This window comes from Sus scrofa, chromosome 14 (genome assembly GCF_054392235.1).
Source record: "Sus scrofa isolate SSC_HxYL_T2T_F1_AM1 chromosome 14, Sscrofa_HxYL_maternal_Yorkshire_Landrace_v2.0, whole genome shotgun sequence".
NCBI lineage: Eukaryota > Metazoa > Chordata > Mammalia > Artiodactyla > Suidae > Sus > Sus scrofa.
Genome location: NC_139396.1, coordinates 147,635,779 through 147,649,375, shown reverse-complemented (window position 1 = coordinate 147,649,375; position 13,597 = coordinate 147,635,779). Strand labels below are relative to the sequence as shown.

Genomic DNA, 13,597 nt, shown 5'->3' with positions numbered 1-13,597 from the left:
TCTTAATCTTCAAAACCTCATATATCCTTACAACTTAAAGGTCTGCAAACATGTTATGTAAAGGAAGGTGGGGTCTTTACTCTGTGACATCAGTTAGCTGGTTTTGTTATTCATGCTGCAGGTGCCTTAGGATAGCCCCCAAGTTTTGTTTTGTTGCTGTTTAAAGATTTTTTTCCTCATCCAAGTTCTGTAGCCATAGATAGCAACTGAAATGAATCAGAGGTTGTCAAAGATGTTCTGACTCACAGTGCCCAGAAAAATCCAGCTCACAGAGGTTTGTATGTGGCCCAGTGGAGAGAGAGAATTCTCATGACATAAAATAGGTCCCCAGAGATAAAGATGGACTTGGGAAAAAAGTCAAATAGTTAGAGCCACTGCCAGCACCCAGCTTTCTCCTTCTGTCCATCACGCCCTAGATCATGTTGTAAGGTCATTTTTGACATCACTAAATGTCCCAGGGCGTTTACCATTCACTCTTCTTGTGGGACGATTCCCAGTTCTGTTTCATATCGCTCTTTTTCCTGAAGTGCTATCATGTGATTCTAGTATACATACTAGATATGTTCATCTCTTATCTTTTCCTCAGGCTGGATTTGTCCTTGGAGGGACACTCAAACTCTGTAACCATTTGTTACCCAGCACTGCTGGAGAGGTACTGGCTGCTTAATAAATAACTGCTCAACCACTGAGGTCATCAGTTGTTCCAATGTTATCATTAATGGAAATACTGTGTGATGTCAGTTTGTTTAGTAATACTTCAACTGAACTTGACCTTGCGTAGGTCATGGTTCAGTTGGTCTATTTTAAGAGTTTAAAGAGGATACAAGAAGCTACTTTCAACACATTTCTTGATTAGCTTTTATCTGAATACCAGGAGTGGTTTAGTTCATTTTCTATATGTAGCAACTGGTAAAAAGATGCTGAACCCAACTAATTTTCTATAAATCTTCCTGCATTTGAAGAGAACCACATTCAACTTGGAGCTTTCCTCTATTTCTTTTGCTAAATGGCAAGCATTCCTTTCTTCAAACCTTTATAGAATTTCCACAGTATTTCTGATTCCAGTCCTTTTCTACCTCCTTTTAGAGTTATTTTGGTACTTGTGCCACTTACTCTACTAGAATGTAAGTTCTTCGAGGGCTTAATCTGGGCATGTTTGATTTATGTATCACTGTCAGCTTTATGAAGTTTTATAAAGTGAAGTTTTATATATTGTAGATGCTCAGTAAATATTTAACATAATTAATGAATCAGTAGTTATTTATTTCTTTTCATTCTTCCCTGAGTTTTTCCCACTTTGCTTTCCATTGTGTGATGCTATTGCTTAATGCTGTTTTGTGGCTTCATTGCTTTTTTTCAATGTACAGATTTAATAGCCAATGAAGTATGTGGGTGAATGTTCAGCACTCTTAGTTTATTTTATTCAAGAAGGAAAAAAAAAAAAAACCAAGAAGAACTTAATTTCTAAATATTTCCCTTCCTATCCTCCCTCCAATCTCCCCAAACCCCAACAAATCCAATACATATGCAGAGTGTTTTCCAACTTGCTGGGGAATGAGAGGAAAAGAATAAAACTACTTTCTATACCTCTTTCAAAAAATACAGCCCACATAGCATATGGCATATAGTACTAGCACTATCTTTGGTGGAATCATAGCACTGTGAAAGTATTTAAAATTTTAAAACAAAAGCCCTTGTATATATGTAAATACAATACAATACTATTATAAAATGACTCATTTCTACAGAGCTTGACAAATGTCATAAGTCACATCCTTGCCCCCTAGAATAAGTACAGGCTTAAAAGACACTTGGGGGAATATTGGTTTCTGAAACAGTTGTCAGCGCCTTCTCCTATGACCAGAGTTAATCCAAGTAGCCTCATTTACGTATTTTAAAGGAAGAAGTCCTTTAGCACAGTGTGTGCATACAAATTCATTGTGTTTGTACAATAAAATGACCCAATTAATCATTGAGTCTCTTTAGAAAAAATAATATAGTCTGTCTGAAGAGTGTATTTGGTCTCCTCGGGTATATTAGAATCTGGCTCTATAATCTAAAGCGGACTGGAGTTGAAAGGAATCAGTGACTCAAGACAATTTTTTCTTTTTTTTCGAGCATCAAAATAGAGATAACTTAGGTTTTATTTTTGCATTGAAATCCCACCCACCCCCATCAGACCCAGAGACAAGGATTCAAGGGCAAGCCATTTATTTGGAAGGTGATCCCTGGAAGCCCTGGCAGGGGAATGAAGCTAATAAAAGCTTCATTTGAATTATCAAACTAGTTACCAGTGTGGGCAGCCAAAGCTGACTTTGAGGTCTCATGTCACTGCTAGTCCTTTTACTACAATATTTGCATAGCTGAGTTTATTTTGACTCGTCTCTTTATTGACTAATGTTGATGTCAGGTTATTTTCCAAAGAAGCCTTGGTAGTGTTATAGTTTCTGCCCACCTCTGTGTTTGTGGTTGGTTTTGTCCATTGCTTTTATGTCTGAACAGCATTTGGGCTGTGTGAAAGGTTCTTGGGACACCTGTTTTCTTTCTTTTGAAACTTCCAGGTATTGTTCCAGTCTTCTGTGCATCAGTGTTGCTGTTTCAGAGTCTGAGGTTAGCCTGAGTTTTTCTCTTTTGATGAGTGATTGGCTTTTTCTGTCTGGGTATATGGAGAATGATCTCTTTTTGATGCTCAAAAACTTGGGCCAGGACTTGAAGTTAGCATTCTGTATCAAACTTTGCCAAAATATTATCTCTATACACTTTAAATCTGCAAATTTGGGGAAATTCTTGTGTATTAGGTCTTTGAATATATCTTTTGCTTCTTAAGTTCTCTACTTCTGGGACTTAAATTTTTCTGACTTCTTTTATTTTGCACACCTATTGTTTTTTTCTCATTGTTTTAGGTGCCTTCTTCTGCATTGATTGAGACCATCTCAAACTTTTTTCTCTGCGAGGAATTAGGTATTTTATCAGTGTCTGCTCTCTTCTTTGATGTTTTGTTTATGATTGTCGATCCTGTCCTGGTCCTCAGTTTCCACTTCTTATTTTTATAATCTTTTTCTTCCTCTCATTCCATTGTGTCTTCATCTCACTTGTGAACTCTTTTTAAATTTCTTGCACTAATTCAATCTTCTCTGCCCACACTGCTTCACTCTTGGCCCACACAGAAGCCAGAAGGACCCCATGGAAACGACAGTGAGATTATGAACCTTTATCTGCTCAGAGCCTCCAGTGGCTTCCCACACCACTCATAGGAAAGCCGAGGTCCCTGCATGACCGGTAGGGAGGGGCCCAACTCCTCCTCCTCTTTGAGGTCCCTCCTGCTCTCACGTGCCCCCAGCCTTGCTGGCTTCCTCACTTCCTTGAACACATCAGGTCACCTCCCTCCTTAGGACCTTGGCTCACTGTCTGGAGCACTCTTTCCTCATATATCCACGTGGCTATTCACCCACTTCCTTCGGTTTACTCACATTGGCTTTTTCTCAAAGGAGCCTTCCTCAGTCACTCACTTAAAACCATAATTCCTTCTCTCAGCACTCTTTTCTCCAGCCTTGATTTTCTCCATAGGACTTATCACTTCTAATATATATATGGAGAGAGAGAGGGAGGGAGGGAGGGAGTTTACTTATATATTTTATTATATCAACTGCACACACAACTGGAATGTAAGCTCCATCACAGCAAGGATTTTTGTCTATTGTGTTTACAGCACTAAATAAAGTAAGCACTATCCTAGCACCTAGAACAGTTCCTAACACTTAGTAAGCACTCGATAAATATTTTCTAAGGGAGTGAGTGGGCTGAGGACAATAATTGTCTTCCTGGGAAGATTTCCTAACCTCAAAGTCCAGTCTTTCTTGGATGGTTGGCATCACACTGCCTTTTCTCATTTGGCAGCAAAGGTCGCATGACCCGGTATCCAGGAAGGGATTTAAATTCTTTGGGGCATGGAACATAAAATTCAGAACATTCAATATTGTCCAAGGGCTCCCTAGCCTAAAATGGCTTTGAAAATTTGAGCTTTACAGTTTTCCAACTTACCGTATTTTGCTGTAAATTGATGAAGCAGTCAGAAACTAAATAACAACCATCATTATTACCTTCCTTGGGCTCCTTCTTGGGTCCAGGCACTGTGTGAGGCACTTTCATTTCATACCGAGCCTTTTTCAGCCTCACCCAGCAGCCGGGTACCTAATGTGCAGGATCCAGTGCAAAAGGAAAATGCAAGACCACTTGTTCAGAATTCAGGAATAAAATGTCATTAAAGGTACTAAAATACGAAGCTTTTTTTCTTTATTCCACAGACTCTCACTTTGTCATGTGTTTTTATTTGCTATTTAATGTTGTCCTAAATAAAGTAAAATTTTAAATTGTTGACGTGGATTTTGACCTTTTGTGTTTATATTGTGAAGTGCTCATTTTAAATGCAAATGTGAGCACTGAACTCACTGAATCACTGAAATTGCACAATTTACATGTCATAGATCATTGATGCATATGTATTGGCTTCTTTCCAGAAGAGTGGGAATGCTGCACTCACCCGGTTCAACTGTTTTTATTTCACTTCTTGGATGCATGTACCTTCTAGCAGCCCTCTCTACCTCTGGCTTACTGATGAGTAAGGAAGGATGGAAAGGAAAGGGAGCAATAGTCTGTCCTATCTTTCCTTTTGCTTCTAGGTCATCATTTTCAGTGTAAATAGTTGGCTAAATAGGGAAGTAACATAAATCAGAAGGCTTGGTCCTTTTCATTTCCTAGAACACCTTGCCTTCTTTTTTGCATTTGAAGCAAGCATTCTGGTTTGAATGGAAGGAGACCCCTCAGCGCCATGCTTACTCAGTCACAGATGGTAGATGTAATGAACTCCCTTGAATTCAGTTTGAATCCCTGAATTCCCATGCATCAGGGTCCACTGGAATTTCGAGTTCAGGGGGCATGGCAGACTCGCATCTTGCACCCATCTCGCCAGCTCGCATGCATGCTCCAAGGTCCCATCAAACCTCGCTTACAAAACACAGGTTCATAGATAAAATTATTACGAATCTTAATGTGACAAGAGCAAAGCATTACACCAGACAGAGTACACAGCCCTACACAACTTCCCAGGCTGTACACCCATGAAACCGACCCTGTCCTTACCATAACCTCACAAGAAGAGTGAATTATTACTGTCAACAGAGAGAAAATAACATGCCCAAGGTTACTGAGCTTATAGCAGAGCTGGAGTTCAAATCCTGGCTGTTTGATCAAGCTGCCTATGTGGTCAGTTAGCATGATGGAATAACCACAGGGTAGGAGGTAAGACTCCGGGGGTTTGGGCCATTTCCAAATAATTGTGTAACCTCAGACAAGCCTGCCTTAGGACTTTAGTTTTCATCTTACACGTGCATGAAGTTAATGCCTATTTGTCCATGCAAGTTATAGTTTTTCACAAGCCAGAGTGTTGGTGACATGGTCCCTTCCGTCTTCGTCCTAAGGACTGGAGAAACTCATGGAGACCTGTGTTGGGTGACAGTTCCAGCCTTCCTAATGGCCGTGCACTTTGCATGCTTTATTTGGCCTCTCCCTCAGATAATGGTTGAAATGTCCAGGAGAATAGGAGAGAAGTCATCTTCTGGGAGTGTCCCAGGTCATAATGAGAGTGAAGCAGGCCAATGGAGTTTGTCAACCTTGCAAAAACTCTGTGACCACCCCCGCAAAAAGTTTTTAATTGTCTCTGTCAACCACAGGAATGCTGTTCCTTGAGGATGATTAGACAGGGTGGACGATTGAATCGCATCTTAAAAGACTTGAGAATGTGGGCAGGGTATGGCATCGTCCCCTGTCTGGCCAAGAATGAGCCCAACGGGCCAAGGTGATGCTCTTCACCTGGCAGGTCCTATCATAAGAAGCCCACCAGCCAGTGTGGGTCGTTTTATACAGACAAGGCAAAATTCAACGTCATTTCCATGGTGCCGAATCTTCTGGAAATCTGGAAGTGCCAAAGAAGTCAACATACATTGAGCATTTCTTGACTCAAAAAATGTGTGTGTGTGTGTGTGTGTGTGTGTGTGTGTGTAGTTGGAGACAGGGAAAGGGAGGCTCTTTTATGACCTCTGACCCAGCAAAGCAAAAGGAGGACCTATAGCTCTGGATTTTGACAAACCCCTTATCCAGTTGTTAGTAGGATACAATGAGGTGATAAATGAATAGAAAGAGATGAGAATGATGGCTAACATGTAATAAGCACCCTGTAAATGGCAAAAAAAAAAGTGGTGTTAAGGGTTAGTTATTAAGGAGACTTTGTAAAATGCTCCCTGGTTAAGTTCCTTTCAACTTGTTTCTCCCCAAGGGGAATTACTTGGCAGATACTTTCAAGCAAACACTAAATTGATTTATATATAAAAGACCACTGAATTTACTTTTTTTTTTTTTTTGGACATGCTCATGCAAGAGGAAGTTCTCTGGCCAGGGACTGTACCCCTGCCACAGCAGTGACTGAGCCACAGCAGTGGCAATGCTGGATCCTTAACCCACTGAACCACTAAGGAACTTCAAGACTGAATTTACTTTTAATCTACTTGAATAAGATTTTTTAATCAGCCCTTCCCCTCCTTTATTTGTTTGTTTGTTGTTTATTCATTTATTTATCTTAATGTTTTATTGGAATATATTTGACTTACAAAGTTGTGTTAATTTCAGGCGTTTGGCAAAGTAAAACAGTTAACATATATACATATATCCGTTCCTTTTCAGATTCTTTTCCCATATAGGTTACCACGTAGTACTGAGTAAATTTCCCTGTGCTATACAGTAGGTCCCTGTTACCTGTCTATTGTATATATAGTAGTATGTATATATCAATTCCAACCCCGTAGTTTATCCCCCCCCCCCACTGTTTCCCCTTTGGGAAACATAACTTTGGTTTCAGAATCTTGAGTCTGTTTCTATTTTCTAAGTTCTGTTGTGTCATTTCTATTAGATTCCACATATTACTGATCTCATATGATATTTGTCTTTGTCTGACTTCACTGCATATGATCATTTCTAGGTCCATCCCTGTTGCTGCAAATAGCCTTATTCCATTCTTTTTTACGGCTTTAAATCAGCCTTTTTGATATAAAAATGATTAGCCAGCATTTTGATTTACTGTGGTAAGCCAGTGACATTGATTCCTTAGAATTCATCAAATATCGCATTCCTACTTTGCGCCTGTCCCTATGTGAATACAGATATTCACATGCAATCCTCTCCTTTGGAGAACCTACAAACTTTTGCAAAAATAGACATGTAAATCCTTCATTGCAGTATAGTCAAGTTCAGAGTGCTGGTGACATTCAGTACTGGAAAGAGGAAGGTTTGGCTATGGAAGGCATCACAGTTCCAAATAATAGGAAATGACATTTTTCTTTCCCAATAACTGTATTTCTCTACCTAGAAAATATTAGGGGAAAAGATAAAGATGATAGAAAATTGTGTGTGGGGGGGATCGCTTTTTTCCCAGTGATTCAGAGCTATTTATGTACTTGTGAACGTTTCATATGCCTGAAATTAGGCAAAAATCCGTGAAATTCTCTGTTCTACCAAAAGACCCTTTGAATTCCAGTCATAGGTTCCCGTACACTTGTAGGAAAGGGACTTGTTTTTACACTCCCTCTGCAATTCATATCTCTATAGAGAGCTTTAAATAAACCTTAGTAATTCTTCTTAAGCTGCAACCTATTGCTTAGGTCCAAATTCAGCATTAGCTTCTGAGAAGAACTGTAGAGGAGTTCTGGGCACAAATGTAAAATCATTCTACTTTAAGAACTGGTGGAAAAGAACTTTGCCGGGCATCGATTCTGTGAGATTCACATGGAAAAAATCCTGAGAATTCTCCATTGAGGACATGAGAGTAGAATCCAGAAGGCTCAGACATTTAGGAATTTGTCTCAGACTATTGGAAACTTTGGAGTCATCACTTCTAATAAAATAATTTCAGTAAGCTTGCAGCAAAGCTCAGGATGATTGCTATTTCAGCTAACTGAGAGGACAGAGGTGCATCATTGGCTATAGGTATGTTTGTAAATTTCATGTTCCTTCACCTCCTGTGCTGCAGGCCGGAGTGCTAGGCCAGTCAGTGGTCCATCATCATTTAAGGAGCTGGTGCAGCTCAAGCCTCATCCTGGCGTACCTGAAGCATCAGACCTCAGATGGGACCGGATGTATGCATTTAAAGCACATTTAGTACTTTTTTAAAAAAATTAGAGTATAGTTGATTTACACTGTTGTGTCAAGTTCTGCTGTACAGCATAGTAACCCAGTTATACATATATATATATTCTCATCTTCCATCATGTTCTACTCCAAGAGACTGGACATAGTTCCCTGTGCTGTACAGCAGGACCTCATTGCTTATCCATTCTAAATGTAATAGTTTGCATCTACCAACCCCAAACTCACCATTCATCCCACTTCCTCCTCACTGCCCCCTGGCAACCATAAGTCTGCTCTCCATGTCCATGATCTGTTTTGTAGATAGTTTCATTTGTGCCATATTTTAGATTCCACATATAAGTGATATCATATGATATTTGCCTTCCTCTTTCTGACCTCACTTAAAATGAGAATCTCTAGTTCCACCCATGTTGCTGCAGATGGCATTATTTTGTCCTTTTTATGGCTTGATAGTAGTCTGTTGTATATACATACCACATCTTCTTAATCAATTCATCTGTTGATGGACATTTAGGTTGTTTCCATGTCTTGGCTATTGTGAATTGTGCTACAACAAACATAGGGGTGCATGTATCTTTCTGAATTGTAGTTTTGTCTGGATATATGTCCATGATTGGGATTGCTGATCGTATGGTAGTTCTATTTTTTGTTTTCTTCCTCCATACAGTTTTTATTTTTATCACTTGAAGTCTGCACACTGAGCTCTTGAGAGTCTAGAAAGCTCTAGACTGAATGAAACCCTCCTTGCCTCCATGGAGCTCACAGCCTCACTGTGGACATGAAGCCATCACTATGGGAAGATAAGCCAGTCTCAAATGGTTTGTGCTACTTACCATGCTATGTGTAGGATGTGTGTGGCTATCATTTTATTGTATTTTCCAGGGACATGTTTAAACAAAGTAATAAACAGACACTTTTGGGGCACATCAGCTAAAATTGGACATGCACAGACCAACGCAATCCAATTTGGGGGAAGGAGGTGCAGTATGGCTGGAGACACATCACGACAGACTAAAACACACCCAACGTCTTTTGAACTTAATTTGTAAAGAAATAGGAGTTCCCCTTGTGGCTCAGCAGGTTAAGAACCTGACCAGTATCCATGAGGAGGTGGGTTGGATCTCTGGCCTCGATCAGTGGGTTAAGGATCTGGCATTGCCGTGAGCTGTGGTGTAGGTCGCAGATGCTTGGTCTGGTTTTGCTGTGACTAGCACAGGCCAGCAGCTGCAGTTCCAATTCCACCCCTAGCTGGGGAACCTCCATATGCCACAGGTATTGCCCTAAAAAGAAAAGAAAACAAACAAACAAGAAATAGGTAGCTCAGGTTTGAGACTCTCATGACATCGCTTTTAAGGTCCATCCTCCCTAGCGTGGCACTGAGAACTCTCCGTGCCCCACCTCCCCGGCCTTAGCTTGAGCCTCCTCTCTCTGCTCCCTGTGACCAGTGAGCTTGCTACCTTCTGGCCCCATGACCTCTGCTTGAAATCGTCTTTCCCCTTTCTTCACTTGGCCACCCCATCCTGACTCTTCACCCCTCCTAGAAACCTCTCCTGAATCTCCAGAGCAGGCTCGGTACTGCCCTGACCCTCCCCTCCCCGAGCAGCTCCTCCAGTCTTAGCACCTTCCTAATTGCATTGAGAGTGGTGTGTAAGCATCTCCTCCACTAGATGGTAAGCATCTCCAGAGCGGTACTTTCTCTCTTCTTGTTTTGGTGCTGCCAGCCCAGTCCCTGGTGTACCGGGGATGTGCCACGAGTGTCTGCAGTGAGGTTGGTCAGGGTAAATATGAAATAGAAAGTGAAGAACAAACTCATACTTGAGTTTTCTTTCAGCTGGGCTCTGCTAGAAAGGAATCAGAGCACTATTTTGCCAACGAGTCCAAAGATATTGAGGGATATGTGATGCGGGGAAACTGGGGCGGGGGGGTGTGTGTCCTGAGATTCCTGCTCCTCTGGATGCTCAGTCCTAGGCAGTCTGTGGCTCTTTAGAAGAGAGAGTGATGAGGTTGCTCGTTTTCTGGTTGTCACGTTGCCTTCTTCATTGGCATGGCTTCTATGGAAAATGACGTCCTCTTGAAATTTTGCCAAAAGTAGCCGTATGCCCACAAGGCTTTTCTCTTCTACAAAATGGTTTCTGTCCTTTGGTCACTTGCAGACACCCCTTCTTCATTTTGAGAATGAATGACTGACAAGGAGGCAGTGAGTCAGTTTGGGGGAATAAAACAACAACTGAACTCACGGGTTGGTGTCTATATTATGAGGTCTTATCTCATCTGAGAGGAATGAGATGGAGATAAATTGTTTGCAAAGCCTCTCTAGAAAAAAGAATAAAAAGTCCCACCGTCTTATGAGCTATGCATTTTTTTCTTCATTTATTTTGATGTACTTCTTGCAGCTTGAACTAGAAAGTAGCAAATATCTATGCTTTGCTTCTTCTCTCAAAGCTCTTGACTATTTGGCCCTGAGGCAAAGAGAGAAAAACAATGTGGTTTTACTCTGCCACATTCCAAAAATAACATTAGTCATACCCTCTTTGGTTATCCTGAAAGGGCAGAGTGGATGCGTTTATCCTAAAGTCGTGGTGTCTGACTGTTGGGGGGACTTGAGCCATACAACTGTTATTTAGCAACTAAATACTGGTGACTCATTCCCTTTGACTGTGGTGCAGGGAAATTTTTTCCATGGAAAACAGGAGGGGGGAAATCTCTCTGAACTACTGTGTAGTATTTTCCTTTGGAAAAGGCTTCTTTGAAAAATGAATAGGCACCAGCTGTTACTCGGCTGGCTTCATCCCCAAAGGGGCTGGAGAACCTTCCCCAACCAGGGTTTCTGTACAGTTTAGCCACAAAGGTATACAGGTGGAGACAGAGCTGTAATAAGGGATCCGTTTGCTTCATAAATGGAAATCTCAGGATAAAAAATGGCCACCTTGAGTAAAAGAGAAATTGAACTAATTGCACTTGGAGTGTCTAGAACATTTATGTGTGAGGCGGTGGGGACTAGAAACCCAGTGGTGTTTTATGTTCCATTAGGAAGGAAGGGGAGAGGAAGAGAGAGGCGCAAGCGAGTGCACGGTTCCCTTAGCTTTGCGCTGCACGGCTGAATGACAGGAAAGCCTTGAGGAGAAGTGCCTAAGTGAGGCGCTAATCTATTTATGCAGCAAAAATATAATAAAAGAAATTCACCTGCTCGGCTCACAGCACCGAACTAATTCCGGCTCTCTGAGTTTAATTTTGCTTGTCAGCATCTCCTGGAGGGCTCAGAGGGTGATAGGGATGGAAGAGGTAGATGGTGTCATTCTAGCCGTGGATGTGGACATTCAGAGAGGAAAGGGCTTGTCGCCTCCTGCTTCTGAGCCCCACCCATCCCCCTGGACCTGAGGTCTGTGCTGCTCTCATGCTTGGCTCTTATTTATGAATGGAGGCTAGAGAAGCTGCTTAAAGGCTCTTTGGCGCTTACACTCCAGCTGGCCACTGACTTAGGAAAAACAGGACCCTGTGGGGCTGCAGTGGGGGCAGGGAAGACTGTGGGACAAGTTTGTGTCATAGAAAAGGGGACCCAGGGGTTGGAGGGGCCAGAGCCCTTTCTTACAGGCTGAGACGCCCAGACTATTAATAGTAAAGCCTTGAATCACAGATGTAGGAATGTCACAGCTGCTTGAGCTCTGCCACTGTTACCCGCAGAAAACCAGCCAAGAAGACCTGGCCCAGCCCCGCCCAGCATCACTGCAGCTATAAACAACCTCGGAGTCAAAGATGAGGCAGGTTGATTGACTTCATTCCTTTCTGTTAGCCCGTCTCTCTTAGACCCAACACCGTTCAATATTTGCAGTAAAACAGTCGAATCCTGGCTGTGCATTCTGGTTCTGAAAGATGTGCTGGCCATCTGCTGCTCTCCCCAGCAGCGGCATCTGCTTTGTGTCTCCTGCTCAGCACTTTTCTCCCACATGGTGGATGTGTGTGTGTGTGTGTGTGTGTGTGACATGTTTGGGAGACAGGTGCTAGAGTGAGGTGGGTGTCGGCTTGGTGATCCCCCCCTCCCAAGTCACCTGCTCCCCAGAGACTCATTGGTGATGCTGGATCGGTCATCAAGGCTTTTTGAAGCCTTGCCACTTGTCAGGCTCTGCCACTCCTTCGGGATCAGGCTGAGGCTGGTGCAGGGGTGCAGGTGTGACTGTGTGCCCCTCACTTTGTGGCTCTAGGGGTGGAGGGTTACTCCTTCACATCTACACAACAGAGGGGGCTTACCTAGAAAACTCTAAAGAAGCAGGTAGAAGTCGGAATCCTACCTAACTGGATAAGGCAGATTTTTACTTTGATCCAGAACTTGATCCTGGTTGAGGAATTGAATCCTGAATGATCCTCTTCCCAGGCTCCCTCTCATTGTCCCAGTCCACCCCATCCCCCAAATTCAGGCGGCGGGGGGGATGTGGGGGAGCAGCAGGGCAAATCAAAAGCTATTGTTCATTTTTTCATTAAAATAGAGCCTCCAGGACCTTAAAAAGTGAAGCAAATGAACTTGAAGGAGTCGCTAGCATGATTTTTCTACTAAGGCTAATTGCATGTATTCAGTTGGTCTGAAAGAAGCTGAATGGAGAGCAGCCCTAATAGGAAACTAATATGCTAACAGTTGACTAGTTTTACTTACTGGAACCGTCCGCGACTGTCCCTTGGCCCCCTTCTTCTGGCAATCATTTATCAGACCTGGGAGGGGCCAGGGCTCAGGAGCATTTTGGATGCCCGTTTTCCCTGGTGCGAGGAATGCTACGTGGTGTCAGTGACCAGAGATTAGGACGGTGGAATTTGGCATTTGTTAGAGCGGCAGCTGTAGCGAGTGATTGCTGCCGAAGGGCAGCGTCCCCCAGCAGGGCGCGGCCACCGCTCGGCGGTGATCGCTGGGGCGGCACCGGAGCTCGGTCCTCGGCGATGGGGGCGGGATTTTAGAAAGAAGTCCCGGACTTCGCGAGTGGATGCAGGGGGCTCTTCCTCGCCGCCTCTGCCGCCGCCGATCTGTTTGCCCAGGGGCGCTCCCACTCCTAGACTTTGTTCCTGTTTCCTTCGGCGCTGCTCGCCAAAGGCCCCGGTTGCCATGGTGAAGGAGAAAGGTAATTATAAATATCGATCCCTGTGCATGGCTGCAGAAGTTGGCCTGGTGCTGCAGGGCTTGGCCGCCGAATGGGGGGTGATCCATGGAAAGCCGGGCAGACATATTCTTGGTGTGACAATCTGTATTGTCAGGTCCGAGATTCCATAGAATGGAGACTGACTTCATGAAGAACCTTTAAATTTAGCCACGGCGTCGGAAGCACATCCTATTTCTGGAGTGTCAGCCGAGCTCCTGGGCTTGGGTCTCTTTGAAGTGCAATTGCATTTTAAATTTTTGCTTGTGTTTGAGAGTTGCCTT

At 43.0% G+C, this 13,597-nt stretch overlaps 1 protein-coding gene and 1 long non-coding RNA gene across 44 annotated transcripts in view; one reads left to right on the top strand and one right to left on the bottom strand.

Annotated features, from left to right (window-relative positions):
- Positions 1-13,597, top strand: part of ABLIM1 (actin binding LIM protein 1) — a 338,773-nt gene that overhangs the window by 129,144 nt on the left and 196,032 nt on the right. For 25 of the 43 annotated variants that reach the window (XR_014826293.1, XR_014826298.1, XR_014826296.1 and 22 more), the window contains exon 1: positions 13,149-13,298. The exons of the other annotated variants lie outside the window; for them this stretch is intronic. The gene's annotated coding sequence lies outside the window, so the exon portion shown is untranslated. Of the gene's footprint in view, positions 1-13,148; positions 13,299-13,597 lie in introns of those variants that run through there. 43 annotated transcript variants of the gene reach the window in all.
- LOC146397069 (uncharacterized) overlaps positions 1-13,597 on the bottom strand; it is a 128,990-nt gene that overhangs the window by 50,590 nt on the left and 64,803 nt on the right. The window lies entirely within an intron of this gene.